The sequence below is a fragment of the Pezoporus flaviventris genome, unplaced genomic scaffold, assembly GCF_033815535.1.
Source record: "Pezoporus flaviventris isolate CSIRO_AGI_PZ_B2104156 unplaced genomic scaffold, CSIRO_AGI_Pfla_v1 ptg000078l, whole genome shotgun sequence".
NCBI classification, from domain to species: Eukaryota; Metazoa; Chordata; class Aves; order Psittaciformes; family Psittacidae; genus Pezoporus; species Pezoporus flaviventris.
In genome coordinates, this window is record NW_026892626.1 from 17,440,672 (window position 1) to 17,456,905 (window position 16,234).

At 46.8% G+C, this 16,234-nt stretch overlaps 1 long non-coding RNA gene across 2 annotated transcripts in view; it reads right to left on the reverse strand.

The window, feature by feature from the left end:
• Positions 1-561: 561 nt before the first annotated feature.
• The window catches only part of LOC133279512 (uncharacterized), a 50,396-nt gene continuing 34,723 nt past the window's right edge, over positions 562-16,234 (reverse strand). Inside the window, exons 6-9 of one of the 2 annotated variants that reach the window (XR_009746913.1) lie at positions 15,545-15,660; positions 4,812-4,977; positions 2,803-2,909; positions 562-666 (exon numbers count right to left, since the gene is read on the reverse strand). This is a non-coding gene — a long non-coding RNA (uncharacterized LOC133279512). Of the gene's footprint in view, positions 667-2,802; positions 2,910-4,811; positions 4,978-6,112; positions 7,463-15,544; positions 15,661-16,234 lie in introns of those variants that run through there. The other variant, XR_009746912.1, reaches the window with a different exon arrangement.

Here is a 16,234-nt window from a genome sequence, read left to right on the forward strand (position 1 = left end):
GCACATTCTGATTTATGCAGATGCTTCTTGTCAATTAAGAGGCAGCAAATGTGCAGATTTTACACTTGGAAGTCAAATGTATTCTAGGGGATTCTCTTTTCATTAGGCATATGATGCACGTCCCTGAATCCTCTGCTGGAATATTTAAATGGCGATTTAAGAGAGTAGTTCTCCTTCAGCATCAAGTAAATGGCAATGAACTGACAGAGGAATAAATGAAATATAAATCAGTCCTGCCATGATGATGATGCTTTTCTGCAGGCAGCAGCTTTATATGGCTTTATACAGCCCCTTTGTGTTGGGAATCCTTTTCCATCCTCAGATCCTTGGGGTGATGGGGAGGAACTGGGTGGCAAGGGATAGGAAGGGGGATTAAGGGTGAGGTGTGACACAAGGGGAGGTTAGATCCAGAGACAACAGAGGGAACAGCGTGAGCAGGGAGTGGGAGAGACAACAGGGAGGGAGATTCTGATGAGGTCAGCCTGGGAATCCTCATGCTGTAATGAACAGGCAGCTGGTTTCTATAGAAACACTGAGATGGGAATTAACACATTAAATGGACACGTTTTCATGTCAGTGTTTAATAAAAAACCCAATAGAGATACAGTGAGGGAATCCTTCTCACACGTGCAGCCCATGGTTTTCCTCCAGTGTGTCAGCAGCATGCTGGAAAACAAGAAATAATAGAAAATGATTTTAAAACCTTCAGCAATTACTCACAACAATGCCCATGGTTTCCCTGGCTCTGCAATGTAAGCATCCTTAAACAGTCAGCACCCAAACCACTCTGTGATACTATGAACAACTGCCCCTCCATAATGTCTAACATCCCCATTCCTCTTGGTGGAGATGTTGAGCCCCCTGAGAGGTCGGCCAGGCCCACGTTGTAAGCACTAAAACAACTTAAAAGCAACCAAGAAGGGGATTTGTTTCCTTTTCCTTTAAAACCCAAGCGAGACAGCAGCTGCTCTGATGTAACTTGTCCTATCGTCTTCCCCAAAGAAGTGCAAATTAGAGCTGGGAAGGTATAAAATGCAATCATCTTGCCTTAGCAATAGGAGGCTGCTTCAGCACAAGGAGAACAGCTGCCCTCTTTAAAGGTGTCAGCAAAGCCCTGGAGCAAAGCAGAGCTCAGCACAGCTCCCAGGGACAGGCAGTGGGCAAGGGACACCCATTAGGGTGTCTCCTCAGGGTCCCAGTTAGTTCTGGGCTAGCATGGAAAAGTTGCAGCCCCAAACTGCTGCTCGTAAGACAGGGAGAGGAGATGGGACCAGCCATCATCATCCTCAAACCCAACACACTCCCATCCAGCTCCTCAAAACAAGGGGGCTTGTGTGTGTGTTTGCCTTGCTCCATCTTGGTGGATGAATCCTCCTGATGCAGAGCATGTCTTTGCTTCTCAGACTGTATTTGCTTTTGGGTATTCACAAACCCATACCACGATACCCTGCATCCTCACCAAGAGCTGGAGGAGGGAACCTCTTCCTCTGGCAGACATATGTGACACAAAGACCTCAAAGTTTCTGAGGACATTGCTGTTTTCTCCCTTATCCAGCAAAGCTCTTCCCATCCCACACCCTCCAAGATGCAGCATCAGGAAATGGGACCTTCTTGCTCCAGGTTCTTCCCTGAGCTCACACCCTTTGGGTGGCACCAAGATCTCCTCTGCAGGCACAAGCACACACGAGGGGCTGCAAAGAAGGACCAAGTAGTCTGAACTTCAAAATGAGATTTGCTTTCCAGCCATGGGCAAAGCCACTTAGAGGGAATAAAAGGAGGGCTAAAGTGGCTCTTTTGCAAGAATCATTTGCTAAATTACAGTATCTCTAGAATTGTCCAGGAAATCAAATCATGCAATGAACTGTTGGCAGACAGCAAATCCCACTCATGGGGATGAAGGTTACAGAAATCAATCCAAGTGAACAACGTTCTTAGAGGTCTTGTCTAGGCAATGGAGCAGAGGAGGGGACCATCCTGGGCACAGCAGGAGCTGCTTCTGTCCCTCATCCCTGGCACATCCTATGGTGTGCATGGGACTCCAGTTCAGCTCAGGTTTGCTATGAGGGTGCTGGGTTCACCACCACCTTCCTCTGATGGCAGGTAAACACGGGAGTGGGACAGCTTTTTGCAGGAGGCATTCCTTTACAGTACAGGTGATCATAAGAGCAAAGTATCTTTTCTTTTCACCATAAAAGTGCTTTACAGCATTCAATTAAAGCCTCTGAGATAAACCCGTTTCTCCTGGGTGTTCTCCCTTGCTCTTCTCTTTCTGTCGGAAGTCATTTCAATATTTTACTATCTGAGTAATAAAAAATACATAATGGCTTGTGAGGCAATATTATTTCAGCTGCTTGCTCACTATATGAAGAAATTCAGAGCAGTCTTTTGCTTCCCTTTATACTGGAGAGAAAAACATGAACTCAAGCACCAAGGGGCTGTGATGGGAAAAGGTCATTTATCCGGGTTGCCACAAAGGCTCTGGGCAACCAGGGAAAGCCAAGCCAGATTTCTGTCCCTAAAGACCATGGGTAAGGCATTGCAAAGCCAAACTTCCAGCTCTTCATCAAAGTACACACGAAACAAAGAAGAAGGGAGGTGCATAAACACTTCTGTAATTATGAATTAAGCTCTATCCTTTAAAACACTATATGCTTAAGTGGTCCCAAGTGGAACGATGTATCTTTCTCCTGGTGTTAAGAGCAGCAATAAATCGACAATTACTTTATTACTCAGCCCTTCTAAAAAATGCATTAAGCCCTTCTAGCAAATTTGAGTTTTATAAAACAATTACTTGATTCTGACCTTAGAATGAGTCCAAGTCAAATGAGATGTCGCTGGATGCTTTTCAGCCCCCACATGTTTCATTTTGAAACTGATCCTCTATTCCTGGTGTCACCAGAAAGATATTCCTTTAGTTAAAAAGAGTGAGGCATGTCTAGGGTGAGTATCAGGAAAAGAACTTACAGGGAACTGGAGGTCCACAAGAGAAAGGCCTGCTTGTGTTCAAGGAATGTGTGTGTGTATGTATACAAGCATATATATGCACACACACGTACAAAACCCCCTAAAACTACTTTTATACACATGTTTTAAAACTCCCTTCTGTTAGATGTAATGGTATTTTCCCTTCTTGTGCAAGAACAAAGGGATAAAGAGCCCCCCAGGAAACAAACATCCCATTATGTCATGCAAAGGCCTTATTAATAAAGAATGAGTGAAAGGGAGGGCAGGAGATGCAGGAAACAGGAGCCTAATTACACCATTCTCCAAAATTGCTCAGGAGGCATTGGCTAAGGTGGTAAATATTTTATAAGGGGAGCTCCCTTTCTCTTCATGCTTCTCCTTAGGCCCTCTCCTGAACAAATTACTTTCCCTTGTAGAGGGAAACACTGCTAATTTTAGCTTTATTGGGCTCTGCATGCAAAGCAAGGGATGTTCCCTGGATGACTGGCAAAAACATTCTGGTTCCTATCTGATAGCAATGGTCTGTGTGATAACCTGGCAAATGTGACGTCTTGGATATGGGGGAATCCCTCATTGTGTGATCAGGGACAGGGCTGGGGATGTGGCAGGAGCCATCCTCAGCAGCTGGGGACAGCACAGTCCTCTCTACTTGTGTCCTCCAGTTCCCATTGCTCAACCACTATCTCTACTGTGCACATAAATCATCCCATCCCATCCCATGCACAGCCTTGGAAAAGAAGAGACAGTGGAAGTAGCTACTGAGGAATTAAAACTGTTAGCACCAAGAAATAAAGAATAAGAGGGAAAGAAGAGGAGGAAGAAATACTCCAGCCTCCCATATTAAAGTCACTTCGAAATCCTTCTGCTCTTCTCCTGAAAGCATTTGCAGCTCTAATGGAACAGACCTGGAGCCAGGCAGGTCGCAAGGGCAGTGCCTGTGCATGGGAACATGAGGTGTGGAGCATGGCTGTACAGGCAGGTGCACTGAGAAGCTCAGACAGCTCTTTCCCTGACCTGCCCACTGCTAATGAAAGGAGTAAAAGGGGCTTAAAGCAGCCAGCACAAACTGGCTATAAATTGGTGTTTCTGCATGTTCCCTGCTGCCTCAGCATCCAGCAGCACCTTCAAGGCCAAGGCCAGGCTGAGGGAGCACGTGTGGGCTCCAGCACAAGGCTGGAAAAGGCTTCTTCTCCATAAGTAGCTGCCAACAGGCTCGGAAGAGGATGGACTCAGGCTCCCCACTGAGCCCCAGCTGCATCTGAACCACAAGGCTGGAGGAGACCGTGCAGGTCTCAGTTTCCTCCCTGGAAGCTCAGACAAGCTTCTCCATCTAAGCAAGGAGCTGGACCAAGGGTCCAGCTGAACCCTGCCCAGCAGCAGGAGTCTGTGGAAAAGTACAGACCAGCAGTGGTGGGTCCGTGGTACATAACCCATCAGCCCACACTGTGCATCCTGGGACCTCCTATTCCCTCTGCTTTTTTCCCTATTCTTTTGACAGCATGGCTCTTTGATATCTATCAAAGAGGCTATCTTACTCTAACAGCAGAAAGGAGAAAGCCTCAGGGGTACTAGCATCCCCCACCCTATCTTGATCTGTCTGCCTTGTCAACAGGCTGACACTTGCAGACCAACACTGACCATTTAGGGCATGATCCTCCCTACATTTTGTTCTGAATCCCAAGAGATAGAGGACACTACACACCAAGCAACTGCCTGAAGCACTGGGGCAAGACACCCACCAGACCCATGGGACTAGTTGCTGCTTGGTAGGGAAAGCTGCCTCAACCCCACCTGCATGGCTGAGAGTGTATTTCAGTTCTACAGACTGGGATTCACCTTCTTATTACCTCTGTCCTGCTTCATCCATTGCTTTTAAGGCTTCTCAGATGTTTCACCTTCATTTGTTATCTCTCAGATTTCAGCACACAAAGTCCCAGCCCTGGGATTGCATGGAGCTGGCAGCATTCCTGTCGCACCCAATTCTTGTCCCTTTGCCATGGCAGGTGCTTCCCCCTTTAGCAACATGGCACAAAGGAAACAACACAAAATCAGCAACTGCAAGAAGTACACAACATTTCCAGTGCATCCAAAGTATATTTTTCCTTTCCTCTTTGAAAAATACTAAGGAAGGAAGGAATTGGGACAACAATTTGATCTGTGTGTGCCCCCCCTTGCCTTTTGTGCAGGGATTTTTGCAGCAGATCTGTCTTGAAGCCTGGCTCATCCAAAGGACTCCCTAACTGAGATGTAACATTTCCCTTGACTCAGAAAATCCTCACTGATCTTTTAACAGGATTTCCCATGGGTTGGCTATAATGTGGATTAAATAGGAAAAACCCATCCAGCTTTTCCTTTTCTGCTACGGGCACTTGCTCAGTCCAGTGTCCTTTTGTGCTAGGGAGGAGAATCGGGAGCTGTGAGGTTGCAAAGCAGAGAAATGGTCTGATCTGCAAATGCACACTGAATCCCTGTAAACTCCTGTAAGTTTAGAGCTTTCTGTGCTAGACTGAAGAGCTGCCGCTGGAGGAGGAGAAGGCATTGTACCTGACTGCAAACTGATATTCCACTGATGTTCCACCTGCCTTTCCACTGATGTATATATGCACAGATTATGAAGAGCAAGCCTTTTCATGCTGATAGCATCTCCTCTTTACTGTATGAATAATAACTCAGTACTAGTAAGAGATGAATTTTGTCTTCCATCCTCATCCCCACCGGGTCTCCATCCGAGCTGCTGTCCACCGTTGCCTGGACTCCTGTCTGATGTACACCCCTTCAATAACACATGGGCATACTTACAGCTTCAAGAGCTTTCAGCAAAACTGTCCTCTCTGCTAAGCCCAGGGCCAAAATGATGGGTCAGAACTGCGTGGTGGGGTGGGATTTTGGGGCTGGAGCAGCCACAATGCCCTGGATGCAGCCAGACCTGAGGGACCCTTGGAGCCTGCACACCAAAGAAAGGCACAGACACACAACAAGAAACCATCCTACTGCACTACATGCTCTGGGGAACCCCCATCAAGCCCCTTCTGTGATAAAGGACATGCTCAGGGCAGGGAGGAGGGCAGGATGTGCTTTCCCCCTCCTTCAAGCCCTTGTAAACCCAGAGCTGTGGAACACAGTGATGCAGAGCTGGCCCCACCAAAAGCATCAGAAATAGCAGGGAACTGGGACCAGTTGTCAGCTGTGAGCCAGACCCAGGATGTTATAAACCCCTCCTGCTTCTGCCCCAAAGCCCACTCCAGAAATCTTCATTTCACTGGATCTACCCCAAAGCACAGCACAACCAGCTGTTGCTTTTACCCCCTGTGTGCATCAATAGCTAAAAATCACCCATCAGCGACAGCCAAAGAGCTCCCCAGAGCACTAATCCCTGTGCTACAATTACACTTCAGGCCAGATGAAGAATTCATCACTATAGCCTGGTTATGCTCATTAATCCCCCCGAAAGCTTTCCTTGTCTCTGCCCCTTCTCCCCCCTTCCCTCTGAACAGGAGACAGAGAGGAGGGCTGGGACGTCACCAGTCATGTTCATTCCCTTCCCTCTTTGAGACAACTAATGAGATCTGCGTAGGCGAATGTCTCCTGCACTGTGTTGGATCTACTCTCACATGGATCAAGGCATGTGATGGGAGCACCGTGGGGAGGGAATGTGGATGTCCGTGTGCTGGATGCGCTCACACTGAGCCGGGGGCTGTGTGCACACAGCAGACGATGCAGCGCTGCGCTCTCCTCCCTTAAAGGTTAAACCAATCCATTATCCTCTTTATTAGGCTGTTGCAGGCTGGAATAGATGTGCAGAAGAGGGGGGGGGGGGGGTGTGTCTCTTCCCCTTCCTGGAGCTGTCAGTAGAATGAACTTGATAGGATTCAAGCTTTAAACCCTCATTCCCCCCTCTCCCAGATCTCTACCAACATGCTGCCAATTCTCTATCCTCCCCCTCCACAAAAGCACCCAGAAAGGAGCAGCAGTAAGAAGCTTTTTTGCACACTGGTGATACCAGCTTCCAGGCTGGGAGCAAGTTACACACTCACAGGAATATGCATCCAATACTGATATAAACTACACATTGCTTCTTGCTGCATTGCTGCCCCATAAAAGCCTTTTCTCAGTGTTAATCTGTCCCTCTCCCCCTTGGCAGGCTGGAGAGATGAGCTCTGCAACACATGAAATGAGCTGGGGAGGTCTCAGACCTTCCCATCACAGACATGCAGCAGGAACCAGAACCCACCAAGAACCTCAGGGAGGAGGTTTGGCATTCTAATAACACTGACTTTATCATATCAGGGACAGGAGGAGATGGACAGCTTAAACCAACTGGAAAAGATGGATACCTGATCCTGCAGAAGAGAGCAGGCTGAACACACGGCTTCTCATTTCTAGACATATTTAAATCAACCCCAGGCTTACATTTCTAGAGACAAGTGGAGAGTTGCTTAGGGCTGATTGGTGGTTTTCTGTCACCATGATTTTGTTTTGATTTTCAAGCTCTCAGCCTCTGCAGAACACAAAATCTCCATAAGAATATTTTCCATCAGTTTTTCATCAGAAAAATCAAAGCACAGGATCAGGTTAACACTGAAAGAAACCCAGTGTTTTCTCCCTTTAGCCCAACACTCATTTGCTGCTTGGAAACCTCATGGACATCTTCATTTGCCAGTCTCCACGACTGCCACTTCATGCATCCCTCCCAGCCTTTGGTATTTACCTGGGGATGGATTTGTTTGGATCAGTACCTATTTCCCCAAACTCTCTATTAAAAGCAAGAGTTAAAATTTTATACTTAATGACCTAAGAAACAGGACACCCAGCAAAATATCCATTTATACAACCCCCCAGTGAATGCTTTGTCTAAAAATAAGCTCATTTCCTGCAGTTAAACCTCATACCTGCTGCCGGAAACCTGCATCACGCTGCCAGCAAGATATCAATCTCAAAACACAAACAGCACCTTTGGCTTTTGAAAGCTATTTGGAGATCAGGGGGTGGATCCTAATAGGTTACATAAACCACGCTGGATGGACCACAAATGAAAACATACGTGGCAAAGCCAGTGCAAATCAGAACAGGGTGGATTATCCGTCTGTGGTCAAACAGCAGGAATCCATTTACTTCCATGGAGCCCTGTTGATTCATAGTAGCTGATCCATGTTTTCCCTTAAGAAGCCTTTAATTTCAGTCAGTGTGAAAACAGCAGGTAGTTTTTAAGTCAAACATGTGGGGTTAAGGGCTCTACCCACCACCAAAAGCTTAGTGGAGGTGAGGCATTAGGTGGTGCTCCTCTTGAAGAGGGGTGGATTTCTCCTACAAAGATTGTCCTTTTCCATGTGCCTCTGGTGGGCTTCTCACAGAACACAATCACCTTCTAACAGAATCAGCTATAGCCTAGCTGGAAAATGTGAACGTGCCATTTCTTTAGGAGGCACAGTACCAAGTTCCTTTACTCAGATCCCAGCACATACCCAAGTACAGCTGCTCTCTTCCCTTCCTTCAGTTCACTCTGTAATTATATCACATAAAAGCAATCAAGTTCACTTGCCAAGATTTGTTCACTTCATCCTCCAGGGTCTAATCTCAAACCCTCTGTGAGTGTATTTAAGGCACCACAGTTTGACTGTTGGAGTGTCGGGCTCTGCACAGCTCCTCGAGGGAGACAGGCAGTGCTGCTGTCCTTGGGCAGCTGGTAGGAAGGAGACAAGAAGGATGTGGTTCCAACCCACCTCTCCTTCATAGATTTCCTCCACATACAAGGTGGCCACCAAAGCCACCTTGTACCCAACTTCACCTGCCTGGTACCCATATGGCTCCTTAGAGGCACCATGTCTCTTCAGGAGAGCACAGAGAGGTGCATCTGCAGTTCCTCCTGGCCTTTATCCCTGGCATGGCAAGGACAGAGTCTGCCATTTTCCACCTAGTTTTTATTCTGTTCAGGTCAAGGAGTTATTAATCACCAAGAAGTTCTGATGATCCTTTTAGGCCACCACTTCTGCTTTTGGTTTTCATCACTGCCCTGCCACTTTCCCAGGACTTCAGGAGGAGGTTGCCTCTCTCCCCTTTCCTCTTGGCAATGTCCAGTCTGATGCAGGTTTACTTTTCATCTCACCACCATCACAGCTGCATCCAGCCGTCAGTCTGGAAATGACTGACATTTGTGAGCCAGTTAAATTAATAGCTCAGGGTATGCAGGTCCACGGTGCTTTATTTACCCTTCTGTAGATCTTGCCAGGTCTTTCCGTCTTCCTTGCAAGAATTATCTTAGAGTTCTTCTCACTTACACACTGCTTCTGATGCCTTGATAACTTCCTCCCATCCCTCACATGGCTGAAGGTGGAAAGCTTTGTATTACTGAAACACAAAGAGCAAAATATTCTCACTGCTGGACATAACAGCTTTGGATCACCGGTTCTGCACAAACACAGCTCACAGATTCCTGGTCATAAATGTACCAAGCTCCATTAGAAAACTAGATTGGTTTCCTTAATTCCATGTTAAGGCCATCCCAAGGTCTTGCTCTTTCCAAGGTTATAAACATTTGTTTAATTCCTAGCCTAAATAACCAGGCCAGCTTTCTCCCACCACATTGCTCTTACAAAGGTTTCCCCCCTTCTTAGCACTTACTCCCAATGTCTTCTGTTACAAGCCACTGTGCCTCCTCAGAGCTCATTTCGGTAGGAAAGGTGTCTTTTTATCAAATCCCAGTGGACAGAAAGATCTGACCCTGGCTGACCTTCCACTGCTCAGCCTGAAATTCCCCTTGAGAGCCATACCCCAGGACTGCACACAACCTCGGGTGAACATCCTCCCACTCCCTCCTACAGTGAAGCTACAGCACAGATGAAACACTTGAGGAACACTTTTGCCTTGCTTTCATCTCAGCTGTCCTTTGCTTTGATCTTGAATAGTGGTTTATATCATCCTTTTCTGAGGAAGATCCAGCGTGCATTTAAACAGGATGTGGGGTGTGTGTGTGCACACATAGCGCCGAGATAGCCAAATAAATGATGAAAGGAAAATAAAGTGGCCAGAGCAGGGTGTCTGAAGGATTCCCTTCGAGGCAGCTTCACCTCAGGACCTGATAGTCAGTTCACTTTCTTCCTCAGCAGGGTTAATTACATGGCAAGTGGAATTTAAGGAGTGTGATGGCAAAGCTTTTAAGCTTTAGCATGATTTGTCCAGGTCAACACATCCCAGCTGAAAATCAGCATGTGTTATACAGCACATCCAATGCCTTACAGCAAAACCCATGAGACAGCAATGGGCATGCTCTCCATGAGGAGTCTCACACCTTGGGCTCTCCCCAGGAGCATCACTCCATGCTGCATCACAGCAGAGGTATCTGGTCTGGTGCTCAGTCTCATTCGTTTTATCTAGGCAACATGAGTACTGTGACTGGAGCTGAGCTGTAGATGGGAGTTTTCTCCTCTTTGACTACACTGTGTCACAGAATCACAGAATAACCAGATTGAAGGGACCTCAAGGATCATCTGGTCCAACCTTTCTAGGCAAAGCATGACCTAGACTACATGTCCCAGCACTCTGCCCAGCCAAATCTTAGCAGTGTCCAGTGTTGGGGAATTCACCACTTCCCTGGGGAGATTATTCCAGTGGCTGATTGCTCTCATTGGCAAAAATTTTCCTCTTGTGTCCAGTTGGAATCTCCCCAGAAGTAACTTGTGCCCATCACACCCCATCTTCTTCATGCCACTCCTTGTAAAAGTGGTCTCCATCTTCTTTGTAGCCACCCTTTAAATACTGGAACACGGTGATAAGGTCTCCCCTGAGCCTTTTCTTCTCCAGGCTGAACAAGCCCAGCCCTCTCAGCCTTCCCTCACCCGGCTTCCCAGTCCTTGATCATCTCTGTGGGCCTTCTCTGGCCTTTTCCAGTGCTGTTTTCCCAGCAGTCCAAAGGCACTGGGCCGTAGTTACTCTGGCATGTCCCATGGGAATTTCCCAGGTGACATACACAGGACCAGAGGCAGCTACCAAAGCACAGGGAGCTCACACAGGTCATCTGCTCAGGCAGCTGCTTCTCAGCCCCTTGCTAAGGATGACACTAGCTGTTACCCACAGTTTACTTTCACACGGAACTGGCCGTTTGTGAACCTCTCTTTGCCATGGCAGACTCTGATTTTTACTGCTATGTGAAGCATTAATTAACAGCAATTTTGCCTTCATTCGAGCTCAAAGAGAGCAGCTAGTAAAGCTTTCACACATTCAGATGCTGCTTTTGCAGCCTGGAAAGGTGCTTGCCTGCTCCCCTTTCTGAGCTGCAGCCTACTTGCGCTGACCTCGCTAACACAGGGGACTTTGGCAGTGCCTTTTCTCACGTTCCCCAACTGGAAGGGCTGTTGGTCTGTTTTCACATCTTACAGTATGTTTCTGTGCTCTTTTTTTTTTCAGTTGGTTTCCCAAGGAAACAAGGCTTACGTGATTATCCTGTGTTTGTATGTGGGAGAGAAAAGAGAATTAGGCTCCTTTTAATAACTTTTAAACCTGTTGGGCAGTTGCACCCAAATTAGGCAGCAAGTTTAGAGATAGCATCTTCTGTTGATAGTATTTTCATGCAAACAGGCTCCACTGAAAGTAAAATCATGGCATTTTATGTCCCTGCTGAGAAAGACCCTCAACCAATGACAGCCCAACCCCACTGCAGACATCAGAGGACCCGCACAAAAAGACCCAGCTGCACAAGCATGACCAGTTACCTGTCCACACTCTGTAAAAGAAAATGAAGTGTGAAGTCTTTATACAGTGACCATATGCATCAAACATACAGAGGAGGGACAGGGACAGCGAGAGAGCAAGGCAAGGGGTGCACAATGCAGTGTACCAGCAGGGTCTGCCTCTTAAACTATCAACTGAAACCCCAGGTATGGAATTCCAAACTGAATCCCTGGAAGTCTCACGCCTTTGACAAATACTAAAACTGCTTCAGACCCCCACACTTAAAAAATTAGAGCCTTCCCGAAGAATTCCTCTTTGTTACCCTCCCAGCACCACCTGAGTGGCTGTAGGAAGCATCCGCAGACAGCGATCTCATGCTGCAATTGAATCTTTAACCAGCTTTCCAAGTATCTTTCAATCTTCCCAATCAAGGGCTCTTCCCTGTCTACCACGTGCTCCTTTTCACGTGGGGCCCAGCTTTGCTGTTTCTGGGGAAGCTGCTGGAACGTGAGGGTTTGGTTGCATGTGTGAGAGGAAACCAAGAAACAGATCCACAGCGAGAGGCAAAAAGGGTTTTTCCAGCTCCTCTTCAGCAGACAGCACACCAGCACAAAGAGATTTCTTTCGTTGCTGATTTATTCTTGGGCTTTCAGGCTGTTTTACTTAAGTTAGATTCCAATATACACTGAGCTTGGATTAAACTCATTTCCTTTCCCTCTGTTTATGAGATGGCAAAGGATCAGGGTGCTACCGGCCGGTGCAGCGAGCAGCAGCTCTGCTGAGCACTTTGCTTGCCCGACACACCCCACTGAGTCCAACAAATTCTCTCCAAGGCTGTGCTAATGCTTTCTGCCTAAAAGGGGATTAGGATGGTCTGCCTTAGACTTCCCCGCTCCTGCCCTGCTCTCTCCTTCCTGGGCCCTGACCTTTCCAATAAGGAATAAATCACTGCAAGGTTTATCCCCACTGCACGTTCTTTTGCAGTAGCGGTGGCTTCTCCTGTTTAGTCATTATGGCCAAAAGGTTTATTTCCAACTATCCTCCTATAGCTCCCGTGCAAACCCAGCCCTTGGGTTTGCTGTGGCTTGATACAAGCTCACTGAATGTCAGCTGCTAAACACACGAAGCTCTGAAACAGTCCCGGTGTTCAGCCTTCAATGCAGGCAGGGAGAGCTGAGGATGCAGGCACAGGCTGAGTTCAGGCTCATGGATCTCAGTCTCGTCTGCCTGGCTCTCTGCCACTGATATTCCTGCTCTCTCCCCCTGTTCCATGTTCCCACTTGGTAAAACTGGGATTCTGCTTGTGAAGTTTAACTTTTTTATTGTGTTAAGAGGGAGTATGAATCCCAAGTCTCTGCCTGTTGATCCTTTTGGCTCAGCAGTCAAGCTAGCAGCAGAGGCCGGCTGGGAGTCCCGCTGTACACGCAGCCCCCATCCTCTGTCACATCATAGGATCTCTCAACTATGATTTCCATGCTATTTTCCCAGAATCAAAGAGCACAACAAGACCTTGCTAGGTATTTTCTGCATTTAAAGCTTCCAATTACAATTCACTACTCTGCCGGCTGCTAAAACTCAAGGACAAGCAGCATTGCTGGTGTTATGATAGATTGTAAATTTTTCCATCCCTGGTTAATCCATCAGCAGGGTGGTGAAAAGTAGCTGCTTGCCTCTGTTCAAAGAAGATTTGTGACTTTATTCCTGCCCTTCTCAGATCCAGGCATCAAGCCTCTTTTCTCCCATACTGACAAAGAGATGAACATCATGTAACCTCAGCGCAGTTAGACTCAACCTCTGTTCAGCTTGGGAGATGGTTGCTTTGATTTTAGACTAAAGAAACCTGTGTGTCCAACAGCTTCTCCCACTTCCCCCCCTGCAAGTATGTGCGTGGTCTAATAAATGATGCTGCCTCTCCCTACAAACCTCGCTGTGTTTTATCCTCATATCAAACAATCCTGTTTCTGCTGTGCTGATGGTGCTCATTTTTTTTAGCTTGGATGGCAGGAGTTTGCGTGGTTTGAATTTACCTGCCAGGTGCTTGCAGTGATGGATAGGTTTCCACAGAGGTAAAGGCTGAGCTAAGAGGAGGGAGAGGAAAGCCCTGCGCAGCCTTCCAAAGTGCACACATAAGGCTGAGCTGTCACTGCCATTAATCAGAAAGCTGTCAGCACTGAGAGCAACTGCTCCAGAGACCTACTTCCATTACAGAGGGGAGTAACAGCCCTGGGGAAGAGCCACAGATAGCAAAGGCATCTGCAAGGGACTCTGTAATTACAAACAGCAGCTCCCTGGTTCTGGTGGAAGTGAAGGGCTTCTTTTTGTAGTGAGCAAAGAGATTATCAGAAAAGGAAAGTTGCACTGGATGGAGCTGATAAGGTCCCTGCACACGCATGGAGATTTAATCCTCAGTTACCACTCATCCTATACTGTCTTAAGTGCCGAATTCCTACAGGGAAAACATGGAAAACTGGAACCCTAGTGCCCATCTATCTTGAAGTAATGGTAACAACTTCATGTAGCCTGTACTCACAGAATGCTCAAGCCTCCCTGGGCTGCAGCAGACGATGGTGTAAGAGAGCACTGCACAGGCACGTTATTATGTTGGTAACACATCAGGGTAATTCTCCTTCAAGCTATACTAACCTACCAGTCTGGCAGCAATAAAGTATTTATGCTTGCAAAATGCATAATTTACCCATATGGAGCATTTACAAACCACACTGATTTCCCATGAGTATATGCATATGTTCATCTAGGTCCCCATGCCTATATATTTAGCTGCATTAAAAAAGACAGCCTTTGATTGCATCTGATCTGTTGAGTGATCGAGCTCACTCGTGTCTATGGCCTTGTTGTCGTGGTTATTTACCACTCTCCAAATCTGAGTCATCTGCATTCATTAGTAATGATTACAGATTTCCCAACAGGTCATTGATACAAGTATTGACAAGGCCCTGGGATAAGAAGCCATCCCTAAAGGGCACACCCTCGCCTACTGCTGCCTCTCCATCAGTGATTATATCCAGAGATTTATCTGCATATGCTAACAAGGAGCTGCAGGTGTTTTGCCAAGGATTTCAGGGGAGGTAAAACTCAGACTCATGTGAGTTGTCACAATTCATTCCATAAATTGGATTGCGCTGAGTTTTTGCTCAACTGCCAAGATATTTCACTGGAGGTAAGGCAGAAGCAAACAGATCTCATCTAATTTCATGGGAAATGTATTTCTCTTAGTGGGTTTTTGCACTGGAAGAAATGCTCATGTATAAGGAACGTAGTTGAAGCAATCAGGACACTCCCAGCACCTCTGTCATTGCCTGGAACATCTATAACCTGGTGAGCAGAAATGACTTTCCAGGTATCGTGGAAAACGTATCAAAATACATTTTATATTGTCCAGAGAAATAATTAACACAAGAATCAATCTGGCCTTGCATATGCTTTTTCTTAGTAAGTCATTGAGCCATTAACCTTGAGAAGGTCAATACACTGTCCTCATTGAATTCAACTAAAGCAACATTTAAAGTAACATTTAGAAGCAAGATCTGTTCACAGTTTCTTAATTAACTATTGGTTCCTAAACTATGAGACTGAATACACCTTTTTGCTTCCCTATCCACCTGCCCAGCATCACCATCCTCCTCTCCCCTTCTTATGGACCGTCAGGAATTTGGGAATGAGGTAAGATAAGTGAAGAAGTAGACAGACCCCCATCCAGAGAAAGCCTGAGTGATGCAGGTAATTTGGGGGTCTCTTTGAGGAGAGCTCACTGGGAAACAAGGCAAATGTGAAGGATGCCCCACTTCTTCAAGGATCAAAGACAAATGCCTCCTCTCCTGTAGCACAGACATGAGTCCCAGGATTTCTGGACCGTAACTACTTCCAAATCACCCTTTCCTGCATGTAGTCAGCTCACCTCCCAGTATCCTCCTGTAGTTGGTGGGATGGCAGGCACTGAGCAATCCACAGATGGTCCAGCTTGATTTCGTTACCGCCTGTTCTTGGGACCAATGCCCGTTTGTCTTCTGTTCCCTGAAAAGCAGAATCAAGAGTGGCTTTTCACTGCACTTCCCAGACTCAAATGTCATCTCCAAGGCATCCCAACCTCGCTCCTCTCCATGGACACACAGGAGCCAGTGGCTCACATGGGTTAAGCTGGTGTTCTGCAGATGTGACAGCAGCATGGTCCAAACTGCTGCAAAACTGGGTTGTTTTGTACATATGGGCAAAGAAAGTCTCATGGGCTGAGCCTACAGTTGAGATACTCTTATAAAGTACAGCCATGGGGCAGGAGGGAGAACTGCTGATGGGTGCTTATGCCATGTCCTCTCACCCACGGAAGCTTTTGCCTTCACATCCACGAGGGATTTCTCCCATTTCAGATGTGAATAGCTGAGCCTGCAAACTGAGCAGCTCTGAATGCCAGAGGGGAAGAAACAGCTTTAGTGACCTGAGGTGCTTTCCAAACTGCATCCCCTGGAAAAATATCCCCTTCCAATCAAGACAAGTACCAAAACTAGAGATCTGTCACGGCCTGAGAATGAAAAGAAATGTTAAATAAATAATTTGGGGCTCTAAAACCACTGTAAGTGATATGAAAATAGGA